We start from the raw sequence: 15,105 nt of genomic DNA, 5'->3' as shown, positions 1-15,105 counted from the left end.
TTAGCTTTACATGATTTGGGTTCAGCATTTCATATGATTCCATTTTCTCTTTTATAGCATATGAGATACAATTCTCTGTTCCCACTTTTTTAGTGGTTGCTCTAGTGTTTGCAATATACATTTACAATTACTCTGTGCTCACTTCCAAATAACATTATCCTGCTTCCACAGTAGTTTGAGTACCTCATAGTAACAAAAGGTTTCTAATTCCTCTCTACCATTCCTTGTATCATTGCTGTCATTCAGTTTACTGACATACAAGTGTACATAAGCATATATATATAATATACATATATGTATTTGCCCACCCACCCTCATATATGTACACACATAAACATATAACTCTACATAATTGTACACATTATTGCCAGTATTATTTTGGACACATTTTTATTTGTTAGACCAATTAAAAATAAGAAAAATAAAAGTTTATGTTTTATTCTTTATTATACTTTAAGTTCTAGGGTACATGTGCACAACGTGCAGGTTTGTTACATATGTATACATGAGCCATGTTGGTGTGCTGCACCCATTAACTCGTCATTTACATTAGATATATCTCCTAATGCCATCCCTTCCCCTCCCCCCACCCCAGAATAGGACCCACTGTGTGATGTTCCCCTTCCTGTGTCCAAGTGATCTCATTGTTCAATTCCCACCTATGAGGGAGAACATGCGGTATTTGGTTTTCTGTTCTTGTGATAGTTTGCTGAGAATGATGGTTTCCAGCTGCATCCATGTCCCTACAAAGGACACGAACTCATCCTTTTTTATGGCTGCATAGTATTCTGTGGTGTATATGTGCCACATTTTCTTAATCCAGTCTTTCTTAATCCAGTCTGTCACTGTCAACCCTAGTGTCTCCTCCGGATGAACTAGTGATGCTCCCTGTTGGCCTCAAGGGGCTGGGGGACAGAGCTAGGTCCCCCCAAATGAGATGCCAGGAGCTGAAGTGTCACCTGCAGGACAAAGAACAACAGTGCAACAGCCCCCATTCTGGCAACGTGGTGGCCCCTCAATCTCAGCAACTCCTTGCTTTCTCCCTACCTAAGCAGCCTGTGGGAGGAGTTTGGTGCCCAGCAGGCCTGTGGGGCTGCCATGGAGGGTGCCCGCTCCCGAGGATGTTCCTGTGGGCATCTCTTCACCCACCCTTGAGGGTTCTGTATTAAAATGTCCAAGAAGTTCTGTATCCCTTCTTGAGCTCCTGGTTGCACCTGATGGGACAACAGAAAGGGAGCGGCTTTCGCTGAAGAAACAACGGCAACCTGTCTACCCCATCATTCTGCCCGCCGCACACCTGCCAACCTCCTTCCGCTTTTGTTTTTTCAAGGCGTTTCTGTAGATGCAGAGGAAGGACTCTAAGCACAACCCTGGGAGAAAGAGAAACTGCTGCGGCGTCCAGAGACTGCAGGAAAAGTCCCATCTGGAAGGTGCCCTGGGAGCAGAATCCAGATGTCACTGGAGTCCGTCCAGCAACGGTGGGTCTGCCTATTTGATCCCAGCCCAGCCCTCCTGCTGGAAGGTTGTTCCCAGCAAGATTCAAAGCAAGCCTGGGGGCTATGTGTCCATGCCATGGTAGGTGGGACAGGAGGCTGGGCAGGGGCTGGATGGACCTGAACTGAGGTAAAACCATGCACGCCAAAGCAAGGCATGGAGGGCCGGGAGAGGGGTTTTGACAACACCTGAAGATCTGAGGTGCAAAGAAAGCAAATGCCTGGCGCAAGGCGCAGGAGGGCCAGGAAGGGCTTTATCGACTGACTGGAAGACCCACCCACCTCACCTGTGTGTGGGATGAGAACCAGGGTCTCAGGGAGGTCAACCCCAAAGAGAGGGAAAAGAGGAAAAGCAACCGAGCCACCAAAGGAGCCCCATGGAGCTCTAGAAAGAAGATAAAAGAGAGGAGCATATATGAGGAGATCACCCAACTGCCAGGCTGCCTGTACGGTGGAGTTCTCCAAAACCTGGAAGTGCCACTAGAGGTCCGAGGAGCAGCCGGAGCAATGGCCAGAAGGGAAGGCGGGAGGAGGAGCTGAGAGGAAACCCAGACCCACTGTCCTGGGGCAGGGTCAAACCCTGTGAGCCTCTCCAGATGTGTCTATTTTAGGACCCTCCCGCGCTCTGGGATGATGAAGTATGAGGGAGGAACCCTCTGACCTCTGGCCAACTTTTCTGTAGCCCCATCTATAAACTGGAGCCAAGGAGGGAAGTCGGTTATTTGTTCTCTGGTGAGGGGCAGTCAGCCTCCTACCAACAACGCGAAAACGTAACGTGGGCCTCCCTCCTCCTCCCTCCTGGTGGGCCTGACGGCTCCCTCATGAATCTTGGCCTTCCCTCCCTGTGGACCTCCCAAACCAGTCCTACCTGTTCTCTCCAAGAAACACTGGAAGAAGGTCATAAGCAAACGCTGAACCCTCCAAAGCCAAACGGACAACCCGGGTCGGCAACCCGCCCAGGCTCAAGCTGTGTTAGTCCTGGAGGCGATCATGACCTGGCGTCTGTGAGGCCTGGGGTTGTGTTGCTGGGGCCTGTGGGGTATTATTTAACCCGGCACGCGATACTGCGACTGTTCTTATGCCTGGAATGAACCTTTAGAGGCTGGAACATATTCGAGTCCCCAAAAGAATCCCAACCCCAGCTTCTGGAGTATTTGGAAACAAATGTCACTTCAGATAAGCCTTTGTTCTAGCGACTCTGGGCAGGTGAGGCTACAAAGTTGCTGCACAGAAATGAGGGGGCCCTCCAGGTTTGGCCTGATCTGTGGGAAGAGACCAGGTGGAGGGCAACCCTGCAGGCCCGGACAGAGACGCCAGCCCCTGCACCTGGAGTGGGGGAGGGCACGCAGGCTGCTGGGTCAGGAGGAGGGGTGTGTCACCAAGACAAGGGACTCCTAGGCTGCCCAGAGGCTTCTGGCCCTGGGCCCAGTGGATTCCCCAGGGACCAGGCTAACAGGAGGGCTGGTAGGAGCCACCCGCCCACCAGCAACTAACGGGCAAGTCCTCCACACATATCCCCAGGGATTCCTGCCAGTCAATAGAGGGCCTTGAGTCAGCAGCTGGACTTCCCCGGGCCTCCAATGAAATAACAGGTTTTAATAAAGCCCATGGATGGATTGGATGGATGGGTGGAGGAGCCGGAGGCCAAAACCTGTGCTCAGCCGGGCGTCCGCCCCTGGACCTTTGGTGATGCCACCAACGAACAATTCCAGGGAAGTGACTCAAGCCATCTCCACCTGTGGAGCAAATCTTGAGCAGCAGCAGACGCCAAGAGTGGGACAGGAGACGCAAGCAGCTGCAGGTCCGAGGAGGAGAAAGAGAGGAGGGGTTCTTCTGGCTCCGGCACAAATGTAAGGGTGACTTTGTCGCTAGGATTAGGGGCACCTGGAGGGGCTGGGGTCTCACCCTGGCCACCCCAACGCATAACTGCATAACCCCATTCTCCGAGCCACCTTTGGTCTACTAGGGCTGCACCTCTATCAAACCCAGGCTCTGAAGCTAAGCAGGAATGATTTGGTTTTGGGCTGTAATTTTAAAACTAATCAGAGAAGTGATGGTGGATCAAACACAACCCCGCATCAGCGCATGAGGGACAACTTACCAACACTTTCTCATGAAGATACAAAATCCCAAGCTGGGACTGTCCATTTCTTTGCTGAAGGCCACCCTACCTGATCCCAAAAACCTACTCCAAAACAAGGGAAACACCCAAATCCCCAAGAACCTTCCTAAATGAAGCCAGCCTTGGAGCCGGGTCTTGGCCTATCTGTTTGCCTTTGATGGATCTTAGAGGTGGTGCCCAAGGAGCCCAAGTGGCTGAGCTCAGCCAAACCAGGCACGGCTGCTTTGTGTCTTAACGGTGATTCTCCTGGGCCTCTGTGTGGAACCCAGGGCCTTAGCAAGGCCCGGTCGCTGGGAGCCCTTTCAGGTGAGACAGAGAACCTAGCTACCCCAACCCGTTTCCACCGGACATTCTGCCTAGGAGCATCACTTTACCCCACCTGGGAGGAAACCCGAGATTCTGCCTTGATGCCATGCACTGAGCTAGGTGGAGGCAGGGATCATACTTCAGTCAGACCCCACAAAGTGGAAGTGCTTCTTGTAGGTGATTTTAGGGAGAATGGAGATGTTTCTTTAAGAGTAGGACATGCTAAGAACCGGGAACCGAGTAGTATGGGCTCTCCCAGGGAGGAGGTAAGGTGAATTTTTATTTATTTCTAAACACAGCACCATATGCGGCCACCTGGAGGGAATCCTCACACCCGAATGCTACCAGGTTTTAAACCCAAAGGTGAGGGGAGATGTGGACTTCCTCCCCTGCTGGATTCTGGCAGAGGAAGCTTGCTCTTGACGGATTGTCTATGGATGGAAATTAGCAACAGAACAAGCTCCAGGTGCCCTGTGAAGTGCAGGGATGCCACCAGAAGAAACGCCCTGGGTCCAGCAGAGGAGGACTCCCAAAACCGCAGCTAGCTTAACATCTTCTGCATGGGAGTATCAAGCTTGAACCTCAAGGCAGCCAGAGGGAGGGAGGGAGGGGAACTTTCAGGACCCTAGGAGCCCCCCTATTTCTCTCTGTGAATCTTTGGGATCAGGAAACCCACCCCAGGTTTCTAGGGACCAAATCAAGTGAGAAACAATAGATTAGCAGGCGATGAGCAGGAAGCCTCAACAACTGGAAAGGGACGGCAAGGGCGAAGCACCTGAATACATTGGGGCTCCAAGGTATGGGCTGCCTAGGCTGAGCTTTTGGGATGAGAAGGAAAACCGAGGGGATCATAGTCTTGCCCCTCTGTGGACCAGCCCCCGCCAGGATTTCCAAATAACATAGTAAACAAACAGAGTTAGGACCCACACTTCCAAGATCTATCTCTGTGAGAACATGAACTGATGTCTCTGCAAGGGCCACTGAGGTGCAAGGACCAACCTGGACTCGGAGCAGTCCTCCCGCCCTTTGGTTGAGTTTCAAATTTTGCACCTGAAACAGGGTCCTTTTCACCTTTCCCTGCACCAGGTGGGGCAGCCATCCTGCCTGAAGCTGACACACTCTTTCAGCCGCAGGATTGGGGCCACCACACCTGGCTAACAGCAATCTACATACCGAGGACCAGCTGTCAGGTCACACCTGCAGCAGGAAAAAGAGGTGGTCTCTGTCCCAAGCCGAGAGACCCAGGCCTGGAACTACCTTGTGCCTGGCCTGGACCCTGAAGTCCATTCCTGCCCATTACAGGTCTTCTGGGTCACACCATTAAGAGCTGAACTTGCACTCTGTTTCTTGCCCTACATTTCTCTTGTAGCCACTGCTATCAATATTGAGAGAATAGGAGAGGCTGCGAACAAGTTCAGCAGCTTCTCTCTCTCTGCCTTTTGAAGACTGCAGGTGACAGGCAAACTTGTGCCATAGTTTGAGCGTCAACCAGTCTCAGCTGGAATATGAACATCCCGGCCACGCCCAGGTCATGATGAAGAACTGACTTCCTGATGTTGCACCTCGGCTTCCCCCCATGGCTCTGCTGCCCTCATGCCTTCCTTCTGCTCCTCCAAATCCTGTTCCTTTTCAGGCCCAGGCCAAGGCTGTACCTGCTCTCTCTCATAGAGCCCACTGGGCAGCTGTCTGGGTATTCTTAGAACCTCAGTGTTGGTAACGCTGATTTGTGCCTTTGATCACACACAGCAGAAGGCCCCAAATACCACACACAAAAAAACTGTATTCTAAAGATTAGAGATGACTCGGGGAATTGGGTTATGAGGAGACAGTTTCTGAGGTTAACGAGGGACATTTTAAAATCACACCAGCCTCATTGTTTTAAAATGTGGGTTAAGTATGGACACCTACAGAGCAATCAAATTGAACCATATACAATGTATTTCCACCAAACGCAGGCTCCCAAAAGAAACTCAATCCAGAATTTGGCTAATTTTATTTTCATATGACCTTAAGCCAACCACCTTGACTTGTTTTTTGCAAAGGCCTTCAGGAGCAAACAAAAACCTTTGTCCAAGGTGGGTTCAATGGGGACGTCCTGGAGCCTCTGCTGTCCCACAGCCACATTTGTCTTTCCCCACCTCGTAATGCATGAGTCACTCTCCATCCTCCTAGGAAGGCAAGTGCTCCCCCTGCCACTCACAGCCTAGGGCAAGCCCTTTGGTTACCTTTTCATGATGCTGTGTTTCCTGAGCACAGAACACGGAAACCAGGAGGAGGCTGCATGATAGAGGCTGAGCCTCTACATGACCTTGACATTATGTATTTTGGACACTCAAGAGTTACACCACATGAATTCAAAAAGACACGCAGCAACTGAATGTGCACAACCTCACCCCATCCTCAGAGAACGCAGTTGCTCCCAGGGACCGCAGAATGTGACCATCATGCTCTATGTGGTACAAGCATTTCTCCCATCACAGCCTAGGTCCTCATTCATGAGAGGAGGCCCACTCAGGCTGCCTGTCTACGGGAAGGCCAGCGAGGCAGTGGCACATTCCTCATCATCTGGGTGACTCACCAGCATGAGAGCGGCTCCGCAATACATACCCTCCGGTGGAACTCCCGACGATTTCTGTAATGACAGAAAATAAATTGCTATGAGCATCAGACCATGCTGTGTCCTGTGAGCACAGGACTTTTCTTCACTTAGTGACATTAGAAAACAAGATGGAAACCAGTGTTCAAAGGAACCCAAAAGAAGAACAGAACAAATCGTCTCATACTAAAGACACACATTTTTCTCGGAGGATGTTTCCTCTCAAGTCTATGTCGGTTGGCAAGTAACTGATTTTGCTCCAAAGAGAGAACAAAATTGGTAAGGCAAAGGCTCACTGCCACACAATGTGTGACTGATGCTGTCATTTCCTCCCAGTCTTAAATCAAGCCTCAGTGGGGACAGACTCTCACTTACAATTCTCCGCAAGGACATTGTGTAACTAAGATATGTATTGTCAGATTCTCATATCTTAACTGACCGGCAGCACCTTGATGGTGTTGCTCATGAACAATTCGGTAACATTGCTTGAGGTAGGTGTGGGAGGAGGGTAGCAGGCACAGGAGAGGAGCAGGGAAGAAAGGGAATCAGGGCCCTTGGCTTTCTAGCTCCAGGCCCCCTCATAAACATGAAATATCCAATCTCAAACAGGGCCCTTCCTCCAGTTCAGGCTGTGTGTTCCTGGCAGCCTCTTAGGGCTTCTCCTTCCTAATCTGACCTGAGCTAACTTGCCCTCTTATTGATCCCTGCCAAAGTCATTTCCTCCTCAGAATCCACATGTGCTGCTGCTCTGTATGTCATCCCTTCTAGAAGATTTTGTGCTGAAGAAGCAACTTTTCTTAAAGTAGGAGATTTAATTCTAGCCAAAAGATTTCATTAACTTTTTGTTATAAGGCAATTAAACCAAAATTTGAAAATACTCAATCATCCTACCATTTAACGATGACCCCTACTTAGCATCTGGTATTTGTCCTTCCACTCTTCCTTTTCAACACGATGTGTGTGCACCATGGAGTGCACTGCTCTTCATGCTCACACTGACTCCAACACGGGGACAGCCTGACATGTGGACAAAAGTGCTTGAACCTCATTTCTGGCAGGAAGTTCAAACCAGAGTGGTTCTCCAGAAAAATGAGGCAAGAAAGTGTCACCTTTGTCAACACTAGAATTTTTCCTCAGCATAGGGGTGATCCCAGAATACGTACTGTTTGTCACTGTGGCTTTGTCCACCTGTATTTAGAGAAAAACAAAACAGTGTAAGGGTCAGACCATGCTGTGTCCTGTGTGCACAGGTTTTTCTTTTCTCTGTCTCTCTTTGCTGGAATCTCGCTCTGCCACCCAGGCTGGAGTACAATGTCATGATCTTGACTCACTGCAACATCTGCCTCTTGGGCTCAAGCGATCCTGCTCCCACTGCCTCCCCAGTAGCTGAGATCACAGTAGCCGGTCAGCACGCCCGGCTAATTTTTGTATTTTTAGTAGAGGTGGGGTTTCACCATACAGATCTTTTCTTTACTTGGTGACGTTGAAAAAGCAGGTGGGAGGCAGCGGTTGAGGCAACGGTCCCAAAATAAAGCCTGGAAGACCTTTCTGGAAAGGCACACGGTTTTTATGCAAGACTTCCAAGACTGTTTTGATTGTATAGTCACAATGTTATAAGAAGAAAGCTTTTCCCCTAAAAAAATTCTTTCTGCCATACAGTTAGTAACCGAAGGTGTCATCTAAGAATGCCATCTGAGATCATTTCTTACCTGGTAATGAACCCTCACGTTTTCTCACCAAAAAATTCTGTAAGTCATCTGTAATGTACATGATAAGATTTTTATATCTCAATTCAAATCAAATAAAAAAGAACCAAGAGCAACAACATTTCCATCTTAGAAACATAAAGAAGACCTTACCATGTAAATGCCTGGGACATCCTCAGATGAAGGCTCCAGCACCAGGTCCTCATCCTGATCTAGGAAACACAGAGTGACTGTCAGCATGTTGGTTCCACAGAAGGAATCCCTTAGGCAGCCTTGGGTGCTGGGGATAGGGGGATGGCGTGTGTAAAGGAGGTGGGTTAAGGGCAGAAACTTGCCTGCCATTGGGACATCCTCCTTGGTGATGAGGGAAGGCAAATTAGACCATCAGTAAAGCCACAGAAGTCAGGGCCTGGTTCTCTGGCTAAGCCACCTCACCACTGTGAAATAGGCAGTGTTCACACAGGGCAGCACACAGATGCACTGCTGATTCCATGACAGTGTCCCATCACCCCCTTGTGCATTTTGAGGCCCGGTAAATTTCCTTTTCTTTGTTGGAAGCTGTTATACTGCCATTTATCTTCCTGGATCTAAGAAAAGATAGTTCTCCTGCACTTATCCATCGTTGGCTTTGAAAATCAATATTGTACAAAATTACATTACTATTGAGTAATAGTCATACAATAATTTCAGGGACATCAGTGCCATTCACAATTCTATGCAGTAAACTAAACGTAATCCAAACCCGGATGTCTTATTTTCCACCTTAGGAAACTAGAGAAAAAAGTGTAGTGTAATGTAAACAAGGCAACCCCCTTCCCCCAAATATAACAATATTTGCAGAAATCAATATAATAGAAATAATAAAATAAACAAAGAAGCTCAACAAAACCAAAAGCTGCCTCAGGAAGATCAAAGAATTGCAAACTCCACAGGCTAACGCTAAAAGAAAAGATAGAAGACACGATGTACAAATAATATGAAATAGAAGAGGAACGTCCCTGCTGGGATCCTAAGGAAACATTAAGAAAATAAATAAATAGAATACTTTCAACAAATCTATGCCTGCAATTTTAAGTGCAGCAGTGAAAGTGTATTAAAAAGTTTTAGAGTAGGAATGACAGGAAGCACAAAAATTCTGGAAGAGAAACCGTATGCAGGCAACTTGTGAGATTCAAGGTTCTGCCCACAAATGCCTAGCTTAGATGAAATGGACAAATGCTCAAAAGAGAAACTACCAACCACCCAAAGGGAGAGATAGACAACTGAGAAATTTCAAGCTGTTATAGAATTTGGATCAGTAAGTACAACTGCAAAAAAATGCCCACATAATTGTACTCCAGGAATTTCACCTAACAACGGAAAACATAGTCTTAATGAAAGAAGTGATCAAAATTCTTTTACATACGCACCCAGCACCGTGAACGTTAATCCTAAAATCCGCACACAAGAATTGTGGCAGCTGATCTATAATTTCACCACACCGAAGCATGATGTGGTCTCGGTGGAGGTGACAGAACCAGCTTTCGCTAACACTGTTTGATGACACCAATGGGCTATTGTTCATTGCTAAGAATCACTGTTGCTGGAAGCCAAACCATATACAAAAGATCTTACGCATGTGTATATATTGCTACGAAAATGAGTTAGTCAGAAGTAGTGAAATAGTAGTATTCGAGATTCCAGTACCTGAAAAGGAAAACCTATAGAGGCAGTAAAATAATTCATGGTTGTCAGAATCCTCAGAAAGGAGAGGAAATTAGTAGGCAGCTCAGGTCACGTTTAGGGTAAAATCATTCCGTCAGGGTGACAGCGACATTGTGAGCCTGTCAAAACCCAGACTGACGACACGGAGGAACTCGAGCAAGCAACTCCTGGACCCTGTTCATAAGAATGTAACAATTATTGTCAGCCATTACGCGCTAACCCGACTTCTGTGCATAAGAATGCACCATTGGCTCAACACAGCCATGCCATCACATTCATGGATCACAAAACTGAGGAAGGTGGTATACGGGAAATTTTCGATACCACTTCCCTCCATTTTAGGTTATTTCCATACAGCTCTAGCGTGATGTGTCCATCATTTTACAAACCTGGCAACACTGTTCAGAAAAGATCCTTTTTTAGTTAATATTTAGCAATCAGCAAATGTCTGCTAATTTGCACTCATTCGAGATAGTTATTACCATTAAAGTAAAACCCAAAACCCGGAATGAAATACACCCTTACCCTGGGTAGTTGTACTACGATTGGACTTAAATACATTTAAATAATGCATATTATGAACAAGAATATGTATCACAATTTTTACAATTGTCTGAAATATTATATTTACCTGAAGAATCTAGAAATCATATCATGAATGAACTGAACAACTGAATTTCCACGATACTCCTTTCCCTGCTGATGCAACTTCAGGGTGTACACGGTCGTGATGCCAGTGATGGAGAATTCGCTTATGCTCTGTGGTGGTAAACCGACGATGATTGGCACTCAGATCCACTACTTCATCCCTGATGGAACACGCTGGAAAAATGAATTGTAAATAAAGACAGCTGTTGATATCTTTGCTGCAGTAAAGATCAGAAATGGGAGCTGGCTGATGATTCACAGCTTACAAGCTTGATCCTATTGTTCACATCCTAGGAGCAGCCTCCCCTGAATCCGGAGTTTTAGCCTGGTGAAAGGACTTACACTGTGGGTTGCACTACAACTGTGCAGGCAAATGCCTGTATTGAGATGAGACATTACAGAAAGGTAGTAGATTGGAGCACCAAGAGCGAGGGTCTGCATAGGATCTGAGCTCAAGGACTTGGAGAAGTTAGTTAGAACCTGAGCAGTTCTATAGACCCCTCTGATCCCATCTGAATGTGAAATGTTGATAAATGCAATTTTATGTTAAAAGAGTAAAAATAGTTAAACAGACCACTTAAAGCCTTAAGACGGGTGCTTCCTAAGTGCCATAAAGTGTTCAATTGTTTCACGTCTGGAAGAAGAACCCAGGCCTTGGTAGTGGCACACAGGAGAAGGAATTGGGGACTCCCAGGGCAAGTGGAGGAGAAATTCTCTGGCATTCTGACATGGGGTCTCTAAGCTTTTAGAAATCACAAAATTCCTCTGTCCCACTTCCTGTGGTGCCTAAGCATCAGTCCAGAGATAGAGTAGAGCAGGGCTGCCACCTGAGCTGACTAGGAAGAATGAAGATTTGAGGCCTGCCCAGATTCACAGCACTGACCAATGATGGATCTGGGACAAGAATTCGGTTGATTTCTCTCCGGGGATGAGATCCTTGAACACCTGAGGCCTCTAAATCATGGCCCGACCGAACCCGAGCCTCATTCCACCTTTCAATCCTCCCAGTGTTCAAGGCTCTTCAGAAGGCCTGAGGTATTGAAGAGGTGCTGAGTCCAGAAAAAGCTCAAATCATTAAACATAACTCCTGTCTCTAGGCTTCTTAACTCCCACAACATGCAATCTCTTTCCCACCCAGTTTCCCTGAGGAACAAATGCACCGCAAATGTCTGGTCATCCTACCCAGCTGCTCAGACTACAGCTTCCCAGCAGGAGCAGCCCTCCATGAATTAACTGACCACACCAAGGGAACAAGTTCTGCTTTGGCCCCAGGCAGTTCCTGGAACCAGGACATTCCAGACTAACTACCACTTGATGGCTGTGCCAAGAATAAACTTCCCTTCTAACTGAAACCATCCTGAACAAGCAATTAATGGGAATGAACTGAAATGTGGGCACCCCAGTTGGCTTCTTCTGTGGTTTCTTCTGTATCTGGTCTATAAAATAGTGTTTAAAAAAAAAAAAAAAAAAAAAAAAGGCCAGGCATGGTGGCTCACGCTTGTAATCCCATCATTTGGGAGGCTGGCAGGTGGATCAGGAGGTGAGGCGTTCAGGAGTTCAAGACCTGCCTCGCCAACATGGTGAAACCCTGTCTCTACTAAAAATACAAAAATTAGCCTGACGCGGTGGCGGGTGCCTGCAGTCCCAGCTACTCAGGAGGCTGAGGCAAGAGGTGGCTGAGTCCAGAGAAGAGCTCAGATCATTCAAACAGAAACCTCTGGCCCCTGGCCTTGCTTTGTGGTGAGCATGTGACCAGTGACCACCCCAAGGGACCAGGGGTTGGCTTGGCCCCCAAGCTGGCTCAGGACTCAGGACGTTCCGAGCCAACTGCCACTTAACGGCTGTGCCAGAAAAAACTTTCCTTCAACTGACCAACCCTGCACGAGCAGTTAACGGAAGTTAACTGAAAACGTGGCCACTGGGGCTGGTGCATCAGTGGTTTGATGAACTAAGTCTGTGACCCACCCATCTTGCTGACGGCTGACCTGAGCAGCTACCTGAGAGTGGGCAGCGCCTCGATGAAGGGCACTGAATGGCCTGGAAGCCACCCTGGTGAGCAGGCCCTCGAGGTTAATGAGACACAGGTAAGGTGGGCCCCGGGCCATGAGCAGGTGCTGTGAGCAGGAAAGCGAGTTCCCTCGCCTGCTCGCAGGAGACAACCCAGATAGACCAAAAGCCGAGACCACAAAACCATGTGACAGCTGAGACCAATGTTGGCTTTTTAGACCTTGAAGGCAAGCGTGTTGGTGTTACAGTGATAGAATTAGAACCTGGGGGAAGGTGACGGAGCTGATGAAAATTTGAAGGAGGTGGAGGTTGCAGTGAGCCGAGATTGTGCCACTGCACTCCAGCCTGGGCGACAGAGGGCAACCCCGTCTCCAAAAACAAAGGAACAAACAAAAAAAAAAAAAAGAAAGAAAGAAAAGGAGAGTTCTCATCCCAGCCAAGTAGAAAGATACAACTTTTCCAGGAAAAAAGAAACAGAAGGCGATGATGTGGGACCTGTAAATTACACATAAAGAGACACGGTACAAGTCGAACTTCTGAGGCATCAGTCTGAGAAGTTTTAAAAAGAAATACATTTCAGAATGAAAAATGGTTACCTCTTGTATTCTCATTGAGAACAAATCCATATCTTAAGAACAGCTTTTCAACCAAAATTCTAGTTTGATATTAGCGTATGTTTAATACTGTAGCTAATTTTAATAAGACCTTATAAACAAATCTATCCCAGTTTTGATTGGGATTAGAAATTATGAGGTTACAAAACATGTTTCATAAGCCTTTTATCACCGCATAACGTTTTCTATTTTATAACTGTTTACATTCATTCAGTTGTATTTATCTTTTAAAATTTTCTTTAAAACAATCCCCAAAACCTTTAAACTAGGCAAAATTGTTTCAAATCATGAAATAACTCATTACTGTTTTAGCAGTCTCTGCATTTAGCCTGCTGTAATATTTGGTTTCAGGTTTGGATGTCTCTATTCAGAAGACTGCCCTGTAACCCCCCTCTCGTGGGCTGTCTCATACCGCACTTGGTATCAAGATTCTCCGGATCTGGTGAAGGCAGTGTTGCTGTGTTCCTTCCGGATCTATTCTAGCGAAAAGCCTGCATAAAATTGGCATGGGAAATGGGACATTTTTCTAAATAGAGGAAAACGTTTAAGGCAAAAATCTTGATAGAAAAATCAAGAACACAAATTGAGTCGTAAAACTCTAAAATTTGTACATCTATAGACAAGCTGGAGTTGGGGAAACAAAAAAAAAATCAGGGAGACATTTTAAGTACAAGTGGCTGATCTGAAGAAACTGCAGTGAGAAGAGGGAAATGAGCACATCTTGAGAACAGCAGCAAAGGTCGCCTCCCGTCGTGATCACTGGTCTCCTGGCTCTGCACAGTGTGAAACAGCAGTTCACAGAGTGGCAGCTGGGACGGAGGCAGGACCTTCATCATGAGATGACAGCGGGTGCACTCAGGGTGCTACGGCCATAGACAAGGGCTCCATCTTCAGACGACCTCCGTGACAGGTCACCGTACAATGTTCAAACGAACACATGCCACACCGTGGGGTCCAGCTGCTTCTATCTAGACCAACGTCTTTTGGTTACAAATTCTACATTCTTTTTAAAAGCCAGCATTTCTCATGAGGAAAATGCTGTCTGCCATGCAGTCTGTCCCTGAAGCTGTCACCTATGGGTGCCATCTTGAATCAGGGCTTAGTTGGTAATGGACTCTTATTTACATTTGCCCACCAAGAAATTCTGCAATTCATCTATAATTTCCATGGTGAGATTTGCATATCATAATGCAAATAAAATGGAAACAAACCAAGAGAAATAAAATTCTCCTCTCAAAGAAAGAAAGAAGACTTTACCTGGCAAAGAGCTAGGGTCATTTCTGGAAACATCTCACTGGCCACCGTCGCTAGGAAACATAGAGTCACTGTCAGCCATGGGAGCTGCTGAAGGACCTCTGGCAGTCTTGGGTGCTGGGCACACAGGGCTGGCGTGTGTGGAGGAGGTGGGCGAGAGCACGAGCCAAGCTGCTGCTGGGCCACCCTCCCTGGTGGTGAAGGAGGCAGAGGAGACCATCAGGAGAGCCCTGGGAGACACAGCCTTGGGTCTCTGGCTAAGCCACCCTCATCACTGTGAAGTAGGCAGTGTGTTCACACAGGCAGCACACAAATGCACGACATCCCTTCAGGACAGGGTCTCCTCACAGAAAGAAGCCCGGTAAATATCCTCTTTTTCATAAAAATGTTACTATGTCATTTAACCTTCCTAAAAATGCCTATGCTCCTACTGGAGTTATTTTAATGGACTTTAAAATATAGTGAGCTATATACAATATTTACTATTTTAATCCTTAATTTCATGATCCAGGAGGAGACAGGACCACAACAGCAGACAGAGAGGGGAGCCCAGGCACTTCCCCCTGACCTGAATCAGAATCCACATAGGAACCTGGAAATGTGTGGGGCTCAGCAGACTGCAGAGGGTGAGCAGGAAGCCTTTTCACACTCGTGG

General features: G+C 47.2%; 2 long non-coding RNA genes across 3 annotated transcripts in view; one reads left to right on the top strand and one right to left on the bottom strand.

The window, feature by feature from the left end:
• Positions 1 to 5,420: 5,420 nt before the first annotated feature.
• On the bottom strand, positions 5,421 to 8,774 carry LOC103885629. 2 transcript variants are annotated; one of them, XR_004183935.1, is made up of 4 exons: positions 8,377 to 8,774; positions 8,227 to 8,274; positions 7,681 to 7,705; positions 5,421 to 6,553 (listed from the first exon to the last, which is right to left on the bottom strand). It is a non-coding gene; the product is annotated as an uncharacterized LOC103885629 (long non-coding RNA). The 2 variants fall into 2 exon arrangements; XR_004183934.1 differs by having other exon boundaries at positions 5,421 to 7,705.
• A 3,574-nt stretch (positions 8,775 to 12,348) lies between these two features.
• Positions 12,349 to 15,105, top strand: part of LOC103885627 — a 9,347-nt gene continuing 6,590 nt past the window's right edge. The window contains exon 1 of the long non-coding RNA XR_648796.4: positions 12,349 to 12,659. This is a non-coding gene — a long non-coding RNA (uncharacterized LOC103885627). The remainder of the gene's footprint in view (positions 12,660 to 15,105) is intronic.

Source organism: Papio anubis, chromosome 5 (assembly GCF_008728515.1).
Source record: "Papio anubis isolate 15944 chromosome 5, Panubis1.0, whole genome shotgun sequence".
Lineage (NCBI taxonomy): Eukaryota > Metazoa > Chordata > Mammalia > Primates > Cercopithecidae > Papio > Papio anubis.
Note: the sequence above shows the minus strand (reverse complement) of the source record. Positions and strands in the feature narration are given on the sequence as shown.